This window comes from Pinus tabuliformis, chromosome X (assembly GCF_031772625.1).
Source record: "Pinus tabuliformis cultivar Carrire ecotype Pingquan chromosome X, CPIR1, whole genome shotgun sequence".
Taxonomy (NCBI): domain Eukaryota; kingdom Viridiplantae; phylum Streptophyta; class Pinopsida; order Pinales; family Pinaceae; genus Pinus; species Pinus tabuliformis.
The window spans coordinates 361,509,444-361,524,142 of record NC_142308.1 but is presented as its reverse complement, the minus strand read 5'-3'; positions in this window follow the sequence as shown (position 1 = coordinate 361,524,142).

Genomic DNA, 14,699 nt, shown 5'->3' with positions numbered 1-14,699 from the left:
AGGTAAGAAGTTCGAATGGACTGAGGAGTGTGAGGCTAGCTTTGAGCAACTTAAGTAGTTGTTGACACATGCACCAGTGCTACAGATTGCAGATCTGGACAAAGAGTTTGTAGTGTGTACAGATGCTTGCAAGAGAGGACTTGGTGGAGTCCTTATGCAGGATGGATAAGTGGTATGTTATGAGTCCCAAAAACTAAATGAGCATGAGAAAAACTATCCCACACATGATTTGGAGTTAGCAACAATCATACATGCATTGAATATGTGGAGACACTATCTTCTTGGCAGGAGATTTGTACTTATGAGTGATCATATTAGATTGAGGTATTTATTTGACCAGCCGAATTTGAACGCCAGGCAGGCTAGATGGTTGGCCATGATCAGTGAGTTTGATTTTGAGGTCTGATATATCAAAGGTAAAGAGAACAAAGTGGTTGATTCTCTTAGCAGACGAATACATGTAAATCACTTAGCAATTATGAGCTCTTATGGGATAGATTTACAGGATAGGATCTCGCGGGCAGGTCAACAGGATGTCAGATATATGGATGTTGTGCACAAGTTGCAGCAGATCATAGGTACAGGTACAGGTGATAGTACGGGTACATGTGATAATATAGGTACATGTGATAGTACGAGTACAGATGATGGTACATGTATAGGTACGGGTGATGGTATAGGTACAGGTGCAGGTGCACAGGATATGGATTATTGTCTTACGATAGATGGATTGGTCAGGTTCTGAGATAGGATCTATGTGCCAAATAACAGTGAGCTCAAGAAGGTGATCTTGAGGGAGTTTCATGCAAAACTGTATTCGGGTCACCCAAGGTATCAAAAGAGACTGACAACAATGAAGAAATTTTATTATTGGCCAAATTCGAAGAGGGATGTAGCAGAGTTTGTGGCTAGATGTTAAAGCAGAATGTAAGCATCTAGGTGGACTGCTATAGCCAATTGTGATTCCAGAATGGAAATGGGAGGTCATTTCCCTGGACTTCATCACAGGGTTTCCAAAGACAGTGAGACAGCATGATTCCATCATGGTTATTGTGGACAAGTTGACAAAGGTTGCACACTTCATTCCGGTTAAGTCTACATTCTTAGCTAGCGATGTAGCACATGTATTCATCAGAGATGTGGTCATATTGCATGGTGTTCTAAAGAAGATTGTGTCAGACAGGGATGTGTTTTTCACTTCCAAGTTTTTGAAGGAGTTGTTTGCAAGTTTGGGCACAGAGTTGGCCTTCAGTACGACTTATCATCCACAAATAGATAGACAAACAGATAGGGTCAATAGGATATTGGAGGACATGTTGAGGATGTACGTAATGCATCAACGATAGAAATGGGAAGAGTATCTCCCCTTAGTAGATCTCGTGTACAACAATATGTATCAGGAATCATTGAGAATGAGTCCTTTTGAGGCATTGTATGGGCGGAGTTGTAACACTCTCATAAGTCGGAGTGATCCGGTTAGCAGAGTGTTGATTGGACCAGATATGTTGGTAGAAATGGAACAAGAAATGCAGGTTATAAAGAGGAAACTAAAGGCAGCACGAGAGGCATGAGGGCTATGCAGATCAAAACAGGTTGTTCAAGGAGTTCCAGGTTGGGGAACAAGTGTATTTGCGCATCAAACCGAAGAAGAGCTCCTTGCAGATTGGATCATGTGCCAAGATGGCACCATGGTTTTGTAGACCCTTCAGTATCATTGAGAGGATTGGGCCAGTAGCCTATCATCTTACACTGCCTCCAAAAGTGAAAGTCCATGATGTTTTCCATGTATCTTTGCTTAAGAAGTATGTTAAAGATGTTGATCATGTGATTGACTAGTCTGTATTGGAGGTGGAACCAGATGGAGAATTCCAGTTGGAGCCTCAACATATATTATATAAAAAAGTGATCATGCTTTGGAACCGAGCAATCGAGCAAGTTAAGCTACATGGGAGATGGCGGATCAGATGCAGATTATGTATCCTTCCTTGTTTTGCAATTGAGGCAAAGTAGTTTTGGCTTGGTATTTTGGTATATGCTTTGGTATATGTTTTAGTATATGTTTTGATTATGTTGGTTTATGTACATATGTATATGGATGTAAATACCACCACAAGTTGTGTTATAAAGCTCCACTATGTGGTATGTTGTTATGCTGTCATGTTATTATGTTGTTGTGTTGGTTTGCTTTCAATAGGGCGATCATTATAAACACTGCATTGAGCTAAGTTATAAAGTTCCATCGGTAATATATATTTTGCTTATAGCAATTTTGTGATGATAGGTGTTTTTGAACATCGAGGATGGTGTTCCCCCAAGAGGGAGGGTTTTGTAATAGCCTTGGTGAAAATTCCATGTAATAAAAGTAAATAAAGGCAAAATAATAACCACGAATGATGGGACACTTATTCTAAGATGAATGTTGGGCAAAATCCTAGTGATGGGGATCACTTGTGATTATTTATGACTAAGGAAATTGGAAAAAGTAATGGCTTAGGCCTTGGAAAGGAAAAATGGCATTTTTGGCACAATTATTTATGAAAATAATGGAAGTTGGGAGAAAAAGGAGGTGAAAGGTCACAGGATGCTTGTGAGGAGGAAAAAGAAGGAAAATAATAGAACTCATTCAAATAACACATGTATTCTCCCAATAGTTTATTCTAGTAAGCTTACCCCTAAAGGAGAACACCTATAAACATCCATATATTTCGCCAAAGAATATGAACACCCACTCTAATACAATTAAGTTGGAATCAATGCAATGTGAAATTAAGTAATGTCGAGAAAACATAAATTGGGTTGGAAGAGAAGTTAAATGAGAAGTTTGATAGCTTGGAAAATAAATTGATGGATAAATTGTCGAGTATGTTAGCTCAAATCATATTAAGAGAAAACCACATGACTACACAACAAATTGAGCCACACCAAGAAGAAATTTCTAACTCTAAAATGTTTAGCCACCCATAGTACATGACAAGTAGGTGCAATAATAGATCAATAGTGTAATAGCCCCCGTGAAAATTCCATGTAATAAAACTAAATAAAGGAAAAATAATAACCACAGATGATGGGACACTTATTTCAAGCTGAATGTTGGGAAAAATCCTATTGATGGGGATCACTTGTGATTTTTTATGGCTAAGAAAATTGGAAAAGGTAATGGCTAAGGCTTTGGAAAGGCAAAATGGCATTTTTGGCACAATTATTATGAAAATAATGGAAATTAGGAGAAAAAGGAGGTGAAATGATCAGGTGCTCAAGTTCATGCTCAAAAATAAAAGTGTTAGAATTTTGTTAAACTCAGCTTCACATCGAAGAGATTGTAATTTGAATGCAACGGTGCAAACGACACTCAAATCTGAGCTCGTATGCAAAAGTTAGAGCAAGTCAAAGTTCAAGTTTGACTTGTCTACATGGCACAATTGGATGACATGGAAAAGGTCCCAACGAATGAGGAGGCGCCAAGTGGTAGGCCTCCATTGGCCCTCGTATATCGCATATCGCAGGTCGCAGGTGGACCGAGTTAAGAATCGGCCCCCAGGCAGTGCCGATTACAATTTGCGATATCACAATCGTAAGAAAGGAGGAGTTATAGAATCGACCCCTGGCACAGTCAAGGTTGTGATACGATATATCGCAATCGCATATCACACCCAGTACCCACCAATATATATATATATATATATATATATATATATATATATATATATATATATATATATATATATGATACCGAGATTATCTGCTGACAGTGAAATTCGATGAGTTCCGATTGCGATAGACTTCCAAGACGCGATACATTTATGTGTTGCAGTTTATATGTTGTCGGGTCTGCCAATACCGTCGATTACGTCCCCATGCCGATTGCCGATTGCGATGAGCAATAAGTTCCCAGACATGATACATTTATAAGCCACGATTTATACTCTCGTTGGGTTCGCGATATCGCTATCACAACATTCTATCGTTTTAACAAGACCTTTAGCCCGCCAAACCTCGCCAACTGCGAGTAGCGATACGGCCGACAGGTTATGGCCTGTGGCATGGCCAAATTATCGCTCAATTAGTAGATTTTGGAGCGAATTTGTGGGATTATGTCGATTTTGGAGCAATTTGTGGAACAAATGGTGGGAGTGTTGAAAATGGCAATAAGAAATGCTAAAAATAGAAGTGCTAAAAATAACATTGCTATAAATAGCAGTTCAAGTACCAGTGCTGGACTAAGCAACAAAGAATGAAAAATGGAAGTGCTAAAAATAGCATTGTTATTTTTGGCAGTTCGAGATAGATTCCTATTTTAGTTAGTCCCTGAACTAAAGTAGTGAAGTAAAATTTGAATTTGATCTTAGCAGTTGTTTGTAAAATAATTAATTAATTCATCTTGAGTTAATTAGTTAAGGAAAATCAAACATGAAGTCTATGTGGGGACATGCAATAGTTTCTCTATTAATTGAGGAATTTATCCATCAGTTAAAGAGATAAGGATGAGTTGTAATATTGATTTGTAATTAGTTGGCTCAGTTAACTGAGTCAAGTCCAGTTAGAGTAATTCAAACAATTTGTTGAATTAATTATGAGTTCAGTTAGTTAATGCTTGCATGCATGTAACTGATGCACTTTAGATAACTGAATATTCTCTCATAAATAACTCATGCATGTCAGTTCAGACAGAGATCCAGTTGAGATCAGAGGAGGGACAATGCACTATCAGTTGGATGGATTTTTCCTATTAAGGAAACTCATCTATGCAAAAGGATTTATCTCCTTCAGGTTTGTGCAGTTATTTCTGAGCCAAGTGAGCTGTGTGAGGTGGGAATTCACACAAGTGGAAGCACTGGACCCCAGGAAAAATTGCGCAAAGAAATAGGAGGCTTGGAGGGCAGAGGAGAAGGTTGTGAGAGCCTTTGACTGTCTATGAGCAACATTTTTTGATTGCAGAGAGAGCATGATAGCTTGAGAGCTGATTCTTTTCGTAACTTGAACAAGATTTCCACTTGTATGATAATACAGAGATTGGGGTTTTAGGCTGAGGCTTTCCCCGGGTTATTTCTTATATGTTATGTGTGATTGATTTCTCATTCTCAATTATATGTGTTCTCTTGATCTTGCTCAATTCGATTAAGCTTCCGCAAAGTGTTGTATAAGTAGATCTTGTATTGTGTTTTAGTATATTGCATAATCTGTTGATCTACAGTGGGAATTTCCACAGGGAGAACTAGGAGAAGTCATAACTTCTTCAGTTCTTATCCAAATTGGATGCAAAAAGGGGCTAAATAGCCATTTTTTAGTATTTTGAACTCATTGAGACAGGTTTCAGAGGCATTTGAGCATTGTAAACACACTTTTGTTGTAATTTTGAGCATAATAGAGAGGCCTAAGCATTAGAAGTTGGACCAAGGAGACATAGCCCAGGAGGGGTGAACTCCTCATCAAATCTATGTGTTGCATGTTTATGTTATTTGCTGTTATTTTATTGTTGTTCAACACATGTTTTATGTTAAATTGTTTATAACATTTACATAAGAAACTCTCATGGGAATCATTTAATTAAGAAAACATGGTGAATCCTTAAGCACTTTATAAGAAAATGATAAGCATCTTGGGTTTTATTCTGAATGGGGAATTAGCACAACATTACTAATCTGCTCCATTTCAGATCAAGTTGGTATCAGAGCACTGGTTTTTGCTTACTATATTTGCTTTGTGAAAGAAGGATTTAATTGTTTGCAAGTTTATGTCATGCTTACAAGGATAGAGCTCAAAAGAGGTGAAGGAAATTTGGTTGGAAGCCCTAAAGTTGGGTCAAGTGGAAGAAGAGTAAAGTTTCCAAAGTATTCTACACCAATACATCCTCAAGTTGAAGTTGAGTCTTCAGAGACCATGTCTCATGAAGGAGAACCTATCATGACAGAAGATGAAAATACCTTCAGCAATACTTTCTTTGATATGACATAGATGGTGAAGGTCCTCTATGAAGAGAGGAAAAGTAGATTGCAAGGAGAAAGTTCCAAACCTCCCAAAGGAGAAGGCTCTTCAGGAGGAGGTAATGGAAAAGGAGGTAACGGGAATGGAGACAAGCCTCCACCCTCTCCACCATATTCTTCATCTTCTACTTCACAAGCATCTTCACACTCTTCCACTAATACAACCCTTACTCATACTCATCATCATTCTGCAAAAGGAACTGGTAAATCACCTTTTCTAAAGCTTGATGTTAAATTCAAGTTGCCTATGTACAATGGAGAAGTTAACGCAGAAAAGCTGGATAACTATATTCGTCAGTTGGAGGTGTAATATAGAATTTAGAACCTTCAAGAAGATGATATCAAAATTCAGTTGGCTTCATTGAGAATGAAGGTTGCAACACTTGTATGGTGGGAATCAAGGACTCAAGACGAGATAAAAAAAACATGGTAAGATCTCTATTGCTCGGTCTGATTTCATTGTTGTTATAAAAAGACAATTCTACCCTTTAGCCCATATGCAAAAAGCTATCATGAACTGGCAAAATTATGGACACTTAAAAGGTCAAAATGTGCAAGAGTATACTCAAGAGTTTAGGAGAAGAGCTCTTATGTTAGGAGTAGACTTGCAGTCACAAGATACTTTGCTGAAATACATAGGAGGTTTGCATAGCTATCTTCGACACACCATTCTTATGTTTAATCCCATGAATCTTGATGAGGTTTGTGTTCAATCTACACACCTAGAAGCAAGAGGGAAAATTGTACAAGAAGAAGGCAAGAAGAACCCATTCCAGAGTGGTGCAAAAGGAAAGAGTTTCAAAGGAAAGCAGAAGAAAAGTGCTTATGTTAGGAAAGAAGGGGAGAAACCCATGTGCAAGATTTTTCCAAAGAGGGCGTTGATGAAGCGCATTGTTGGAAGATTCATCCTGACTTAAGACCGAAGAAATGTAACAATAAAGGGAAACATAAGGCCAACGCTGATGTACAACAAGACTTGGGTTCTGACTGAGGTGATGAATCAAAGATTACAACCACAACCACTAAGGGAAAAGTCATGGAAAAAGCAAGAAAAGAGGAAGTCATGGCAAGCACCAGTGTAACAAATAACTCCAATAACACTTCAAATGAGGAAAACAGAATTGAGTTGTTCAATATCTGAGTTATTTCCAAACAAACCAAGCTTGATATGCTGTGTGACAGTGGATCTCATAAAATTTAATTTCTACAGACTTGGTCAAGAAATTAGTCTGGAAACCATGCCTCATCATAAACCGTATCCGTTGGGTTGGATAACCAAGGATGCAAATCTTCGGGTCACAAGGAAATGTGTTTTCAGGTTTTCTATTACTGCTAATTTCATTGATGAAGTCGAATTAGATGTAGTGCCACTGGATATTTCTAGAATTGTGTTGGGAAGCTCGTATTTGTATGTCAGGAAAGCCATTTTCCATAGATTTGAGAACAAATATCATTTGTGAAAAGACGGAGTGGAGTATGTTGTGAGAGCCCATCGCAGAAAGATTAATCTGTCTTTGGCAAGTGTAGGGAAAATGAAGCGACTGGTCAATTCCAGCAAGAATCTCGTGCTCCTTATGATCAAGCAGAAGAATGACATGGAGCATGAATCCTTTGTAAGCTGTGACATGAAGATGAAAGCTGAATTGGTTGATGTGGTCAATCAATATGGGGACATGCTTCAAGAACCATAGGGATTGCCACCAAAAATGAGAATTCAGCACGAAATTTAGCTACAGTAAGACTGTCCACTCCCAGAAACCGGTATGTATCGAATGTCAATTCTGAAAAGTTTATAAATTAAGAAACAAGTCCAAGAATTGTTAGATAAGATGTGATTCGTCCCTCTACTTCGCCATGTGGTTCACCAATTGTTTCGGTACCCAAGAAAGATGGAACATGCCACACGTGTGTGGATTATCGAGCTTTGAACAAAATTACCATGAAAAATTGATACCCACTGCCCAAAATAGATGATTTGCTAGATCAGTTGAAGAATGCAAAATATTTCACTAAATTGGACTTGAGAAGTGGATATCATCAAGTTAGAATAGCTGAGGAGGATATTTGGAAGACTGCTTTTAAAACCAAACAGGGATTGTTTGAGTGGCTGGTTATGCCTTTCGGTCTTTGCAATGTTCCATCTACATTCATGAGGGTTATGAATGATGTTTTAAGATCCTTTCTTCATGAGTTTGTAATTGTGTATTTAGATGATATTTTGATATTTAGAAAATCACGAGAAGAGCATGTCAATCATGTGAGGAAAGTGTTAGATGTCTTGAGAAAAGAACAATTATTTCTAAATATGTCTAAATGTGAATTCAGGAAAACTTCCTTAGTGTTGGAGGAGGTGAGCTGAAGATTGACCCCTCTAAAGAGTCGGCCATTGTGAATTGGACAATACCCAAATTAGTCACAGAAGTAAGGAGTTTTCTGGGAGCAGCGTAGTATTGGAGGAAGTTCATTGGCAATTTCTCTTCCATAGCAGCTCCACTACATGCTTTGACCAACATGAAGGTTGTCTTCTAATGGGGAGGCAAACAACAAAAAGCATTCGATGCTTTAAGACAAAAGATAGTTTAGCCCCAGTTTTAGCGTTATTAGATTTGAAACAACCATTTGAAATACAAACAGATGCAAGTGACTACGCCATGGGTGCAATTCTTTTACAACATGGTAAAGCTATTTCATTTCATTCTGAGATTTTTAATGGTGTTGTTATTAACTTTCCTACATATGATAAAGAGATTTATGCATTGGTGCAAAGTGTGAAGAAATGGAAGCATTATTTTATGGGAAAAGAAACCATTATTCACACCGATCATCAACCTTTGCAATATCTGCAATTGCAAACAAAATTGCAGCAATCAAGGCACTTTCATTGAATGGGATTCTTACAACAATTCCACTTGGTAATCAGGTACAAGAAAGGAATTTATAACAGAGTTGTTGATATTCTTTCTAGACCGGTTGTTAATGTAGCTATTTTACTCAAGAATAATTATGTTTTGCCTGAAAGTTATGTTGAAAAATACACACATGATGTTGACTTTGAAGAGGTATATTCAAACTTGAGTCAAGGCCACCAAGTTGAGGAATTAGACTACCATGTACATGATAATATGTTGTACCATTTGGGAAAACTTTGTGTTCCACAGGGAGAGAGAGAAAATTTCACAAGGGAAGTGCACACTTCTCTTATTGTTGGACATTTCGGTGTAAGTAAAATAATGGAAAATCTTCAGAGGTATTTTTACTGGCCTCGTATGCTTGAAAGTTTGTCATGTTTTATCAGAGGTTATTCATTGTGTGCAGTAAGTAAGCCTCGTTATAGGAAACTAGGATTGTACACACCACTTCTAATGCCTTCACGTCCATGGGAGAGTGTTTCTATGGATTTTGTAGGATTTCTTCCTTTATCAAGAAAAGGTCATGATTATTTGTACGTAATTGTGGATAGGTTCAACAAGATGTGCATATTAATGCCTTGTAAAAAACAAATTATAGCTAAACAAACACTCAACTTTTCTTTCAAAATGTATGGGTTCATTTTGGATTACCTACTTCTATTGTAAGTGATCGTGATTCCCGATTTGTTGGGAATTTTTGGTCAAATTTATGGAACTTGATGGACACCAAGTTGAAGAAAAGTACAACCTTCCATCCACAAACAGATGGTCAAACTGAAGTGGTTAACAGGATAGTTATTCATTTGCTAAGAGGATATTGCAGCAAACATCCTAAGTTGTGGGATGAACAGTTGCATTATATTCAACATGCTTACAACCGAGCAAAACACTCTTCTACTCTAACTTTTCCTTTTGAGGCATGTCTTGGTTATTTGCCTAAATCGCCTTTGGATTTCATCTTTGAGAAAGATGTAGTTGTAGATGGACATAGCGACATAGACAAAGCAAAGAAATTCATTGAGAAAATTTAGTTGATTCACCAAACAGTTCAAGAACAACTAGAAAAGAGTCAAGGCAAGTATAAGGCAAGGCATTATAAGCATCGTGTGGATCATCAGTTTCAAGTAGGTGATGAAGTTTGGCTCTACATTAGCAAGGAAAGGCTTCAAGGTGAAGGTAAAAGGATGAAACCAATCCGTTATGGTCCATTTAAAATTATGGAAAAGATTGGTAATAATGCTTTCAAGCTTGATTTACCTTCATATATGAAAATTTATTTCATTATTAATGTTGAAAATTTGAGATTGTATGAGCCTCCTTTCATTAAAGATCAACGAGAAAGTGTATAGATTCCATCAATTGAAGATTTTTCTCCAGAATTTCTTGATGAGCTTCAGCAAGACACCATACTTGGTAGAAGAACGAGGTCATCAAAAAGGGGAAATGTTGATTATCTTCGAGTGGGTCTCAAAGGTACAAATCCATCAAAGGCCAAATGGATTGAAGAGGGGAAGGTGAGGGAACAATACCCTCATCTGTTCAATAACTGAATATAATATTTTGGGGTCCAAAAGGCTTCCAGTGGGGAGGAGTGATCAAGTGCTCAAGTTTATGCTCAAAAATCAAAGTGTCAAAATTTTGTTAAACTCAGCTTCAGATCGAAGAGCTTGTCATTCTGAATCCAGTGGTGGCACTCAAATCCGAGCTCGTATGCAAAAGTTAGAGCAAGTCAAAGTTCAAGTTTGACTTGTCTACATGGCAGGATTGGATGACGTGGCAAAGGTCCCAGCAAATGAGGAGGTGCCAAGTGGCAGGCTGCCATTGGCCCTCGCATATCACATATCGCAACTCGCAGGTGGATCAGGATAAGAATCAACCCCTAGGCAGTGTCGATTATGATTTGCGATATCGCATATCGCAATCACAGGAAAGGAGGAGTTATAGAATCGACCCTTGGCACAACCAAGGCTGCAATGTGATATATTGCAATCGCATATCACACCCAGTACCCACCGATATATATATGATACAAGGATTATCCACCGACGACGAAATGTGACGAGTTCTGATTGCGATAGACTACTCGAACAGGATATGATTATGTGTTGCAGTTTATATGCCGTCGGGTCTGCCAATACCGCCGATTATGTTCCCACGCCGATTGTGATGAGCGATAAGTTCCCCGACACGATACATTTATAAGCCACAGTTTATACTCCCATCAGGTTCGCGATATCGCTATTGTAACATTCTGTTGTTTTAACAAGACCTTCAGGCCGCTAAACCTCGCTGATTGCGATTTACGATACAACTGACAAGTTATGGCTCGTGGCGTGGCTAAATTCTCTCTCAGTTAGCAGATTTTGGAGTGAATTTGTGGGATTATGTCGATTTTGGAGCAATTTGTGGAACAAATAGTGGGAGAACTAGGAGAAGTCATAACTTCTTTAGTTCTTATCGAAATTGGATGCAAAAAGAGGCTAGATTTCCATTTTTTAGTATTTTGAACTCCTTGAGACAAGTTTCAGAGGGATTTGAGCATTGTAAACACACTTTTGTTGTAATTTTTTCATAATAGAGAGGCCTAAGCATTGGAAGCTGGACTAAGGAGACGTAGCCCAGGAGGGGTGAACTCCTCATCAAATCTATGTGTTGGGTGTTGTATTTTAATGTTCTTTGTTGTCATTTTGTTGTTGTTCAGCATATGTTTTATGTTAAATTGTTTATAACATTTACATAAGAAACTCTCATGGGAACCAGTTAATTAGGCAAACATGGTGAATCCTTAAGCACTTTATAAGCAAATTATAAGCATCTTGGGTTTTATTCTTAACGGGGAATTAGCACAACATTACTACTCTGCTCCATTTCAGATCATGGAAGGTCACAGGTTGCATGTGAGGAGGAAAATGAAGGAAAATAATGGAAAATGAAGAAAATAGAGGCCTCATCAATAAAAAGGCTTTTGAGGATCAATTGGTAAGCTTTTGATAGGTTTTGGTGGAGCTCTCTTCTATTCTCCCTCTCTCTCATACTCTTGAAGTCTTAGAGCTTCTTGGAGCACTCTTGGAGGGTGTGGCATACTTGGATTTTTGGAGAAAGAAGGCAAAGGAAAAGTAGGAAAGCGCAAGAGGGCATCGGGATCAGCAACTACAACATATTTTCTTGCAGGTGCCGAGTTGCATGTAAGACTTCTTCACTAGTTTTGGCATGCATGGCTCGTGCATGTGATTTCTTGGTTATGATATGTCATTGGCATGGAGGATGTTCGGGATTGATAGTGGATTGCCTAGCCTTTCCATTTCCTGGATAGCCATAGAGATTGTGGGTTTACTTCCTTATTTTGTTTTTGGTTGCTTCTCATGTTTCCTTAGCTTGGGTTGAGTTACTAGTTCTCATAGCCTTGGTTGGACAAACGCTCTGGAGCCCTGTAATAATTTGGGTTGAGTTACTAGTCCTATAGCCTTCGTTGGACAAACACTTTGGAGCCCTTGGTGGGTTGAGTTACTAGTCTTGGAGCCTTGGTTGGAACAAACGCTCTGGAGCCCTGCATGGCTGGGATAAAGACTGATATGATGATGGTTTTGTGATGTCCAACTGTGAGGTGGAATCACTGTTTGATGGGTTGAGGTGGATGGCCTTCCGAAGCCCTAAATGGTTTTTTATTGATGTGTTCTATGATATCCCACATTCATGCATGGAATATGGTGTGAGGGTGAATGGCTGAAGAGAGATTTGGCTCAACCATTCTATGGTTGGGTGGAAAATGGAAGTCTCATCCCGGGTTTGGATTTTGCATCATTAATGAAAGGTTATTTATCCTTGTATTTCTCTGAGCATTTTGATGGATTACATGTGGTCTATATGGCTATACTTTCATGAGTATTTCTATTGCTATTATGTTGGTTATGGATGTGTTTTATGACAACATCCATGTGTGGCTCTCATCATGTTTTTACTTATAATTGAATGATCAATGTATCTATGACCTAATGTATGGAATGGTAGTTGATGTGTTGAGACATCAATGGTTCTTAGTGATTCTCAACTAAGTATGAGACCCCTATGCTCATAGCTATTATTTACACCTACAGATTACATATTCGTGATATGTTCGACGAAATGCCTGTCATGGCTAGTAGGGGTCCAGTCAAGGTCTTGAACAAGTGATTGCTTTAGTACTGTCATTTCCATGTTATTTTCTTGATTTGAAGAGATGTTTCAATTTTGGGCAGTGACCTGGGCTCTGGGCCTGACAAAGTGGCTCAAATCCCGGATTCACTGGCATAGCACTGACATTTTTGGTCTCTGGTCGCTGGCAGGCAAGCCTATGAGAGTGACTTTAGGTTTTTGGTTGCCCTCATGCTTACATCTTGAGAGCGATAGAGGCTTAGGTTGTCCAAAATATTAGTTGGACCCCAAGGCAAGTTGTCTAAAGTATTGGACTCATTCGTGAAGGTCCTTTAGCTTATAATTAATGTTTGTATGGTGTGTTTTCGTCGGTTCTACTTCCTTAATGTTACTTAGGAGGTCAAATCATATCATAGTGACCTCTCATCACATGTTTACCTCGATTGCTCAGTTGCTTGGGTAGATGTGGGAGGAGGGTGTTACAAATAGATAACAACACATGGCATCATTCTTTGAAGATGGACTTGAACAAGTTTGACGGTTCTAATCCATCAAGATGGGTCACTCAAATGGAACATTACTTTTCCCTCCAAGGTATTACTAATGACAAGATGAAACTTAAGGTGGGAATCCTATATTTAGATGATGAACGATGGAAATAGTGGGAATGGCATAAAAAAACGTATTCATGCTGCATTGCATGGATTCAATTTGTTAAATCTATATATGCACATTTTGATAGGGATACTAATTATTTGTGGCAACTTACCAAGTTACACCAAATTGGATGAGTCACTAAGTTTAGAGCAACATTTGAGCAATTAGCCACCCATATAGAGAACTTAACATAGTCCTTCTATAAATAATGTTTCATTAGAGCGTAAGTCATATTGCAACATCCTACTACATGGCTAGAAGCAACAAGAGGGACCTAGAAGTGAAATGGTGATCAATGCACAAATAAAAAATTGAACATTTGTTCCTCGCACTCAACCACCCCAAGGTAATTCATTAATTGCAAATCCTACTCATCTCTTAAAGATACAAAGCTTGTCTCTAGCAGAAATGGAAGGCCGCCAAAGATGTGGACTTTTCTACAATTATGATGAGAAATATGTTTATGGTAATAAGTGTAAGGAACGACAATTGTTCCAAATTGATATGACTATTCGATCCCTAAAGAAAGACATAATCATTGAAGAGAATATGGAACTACATGAAGATATCGAACCGTCATTTCCTCCTAAAGAACCCTTAATATGCCTACATGAATTATTTGGCATTTCAAATCCACAAACATTGAAACTCATGGGAAATTTCAAGCATTAGAAAGTTATAGTCCTAATTAATAGTGGAAGTAATCACAATTTCATTCACAAGACAGTTGTAGAAGAAACCCATTGTTATGTACACATAGTGCACAACTTTTAAATCATGATTGTCAATGGAGGAATGATGAAATGTGGGGGCAGATGTGAAAATGTAAAACTCCATATGGGAAACTATCAACTCAAAAGCCATATGTTTTCCATCGACATGGGTATTTGTGATATAGTATTTGGGCAGAATGGTTACACACATTGGGACCAATGACAATGGATTTCAAGGAAATCTATGTGAGTTTCACGAAAGAGGGACATGTACACAACTCTCAAGGGTTGTAGGTAGATTCCCCTGA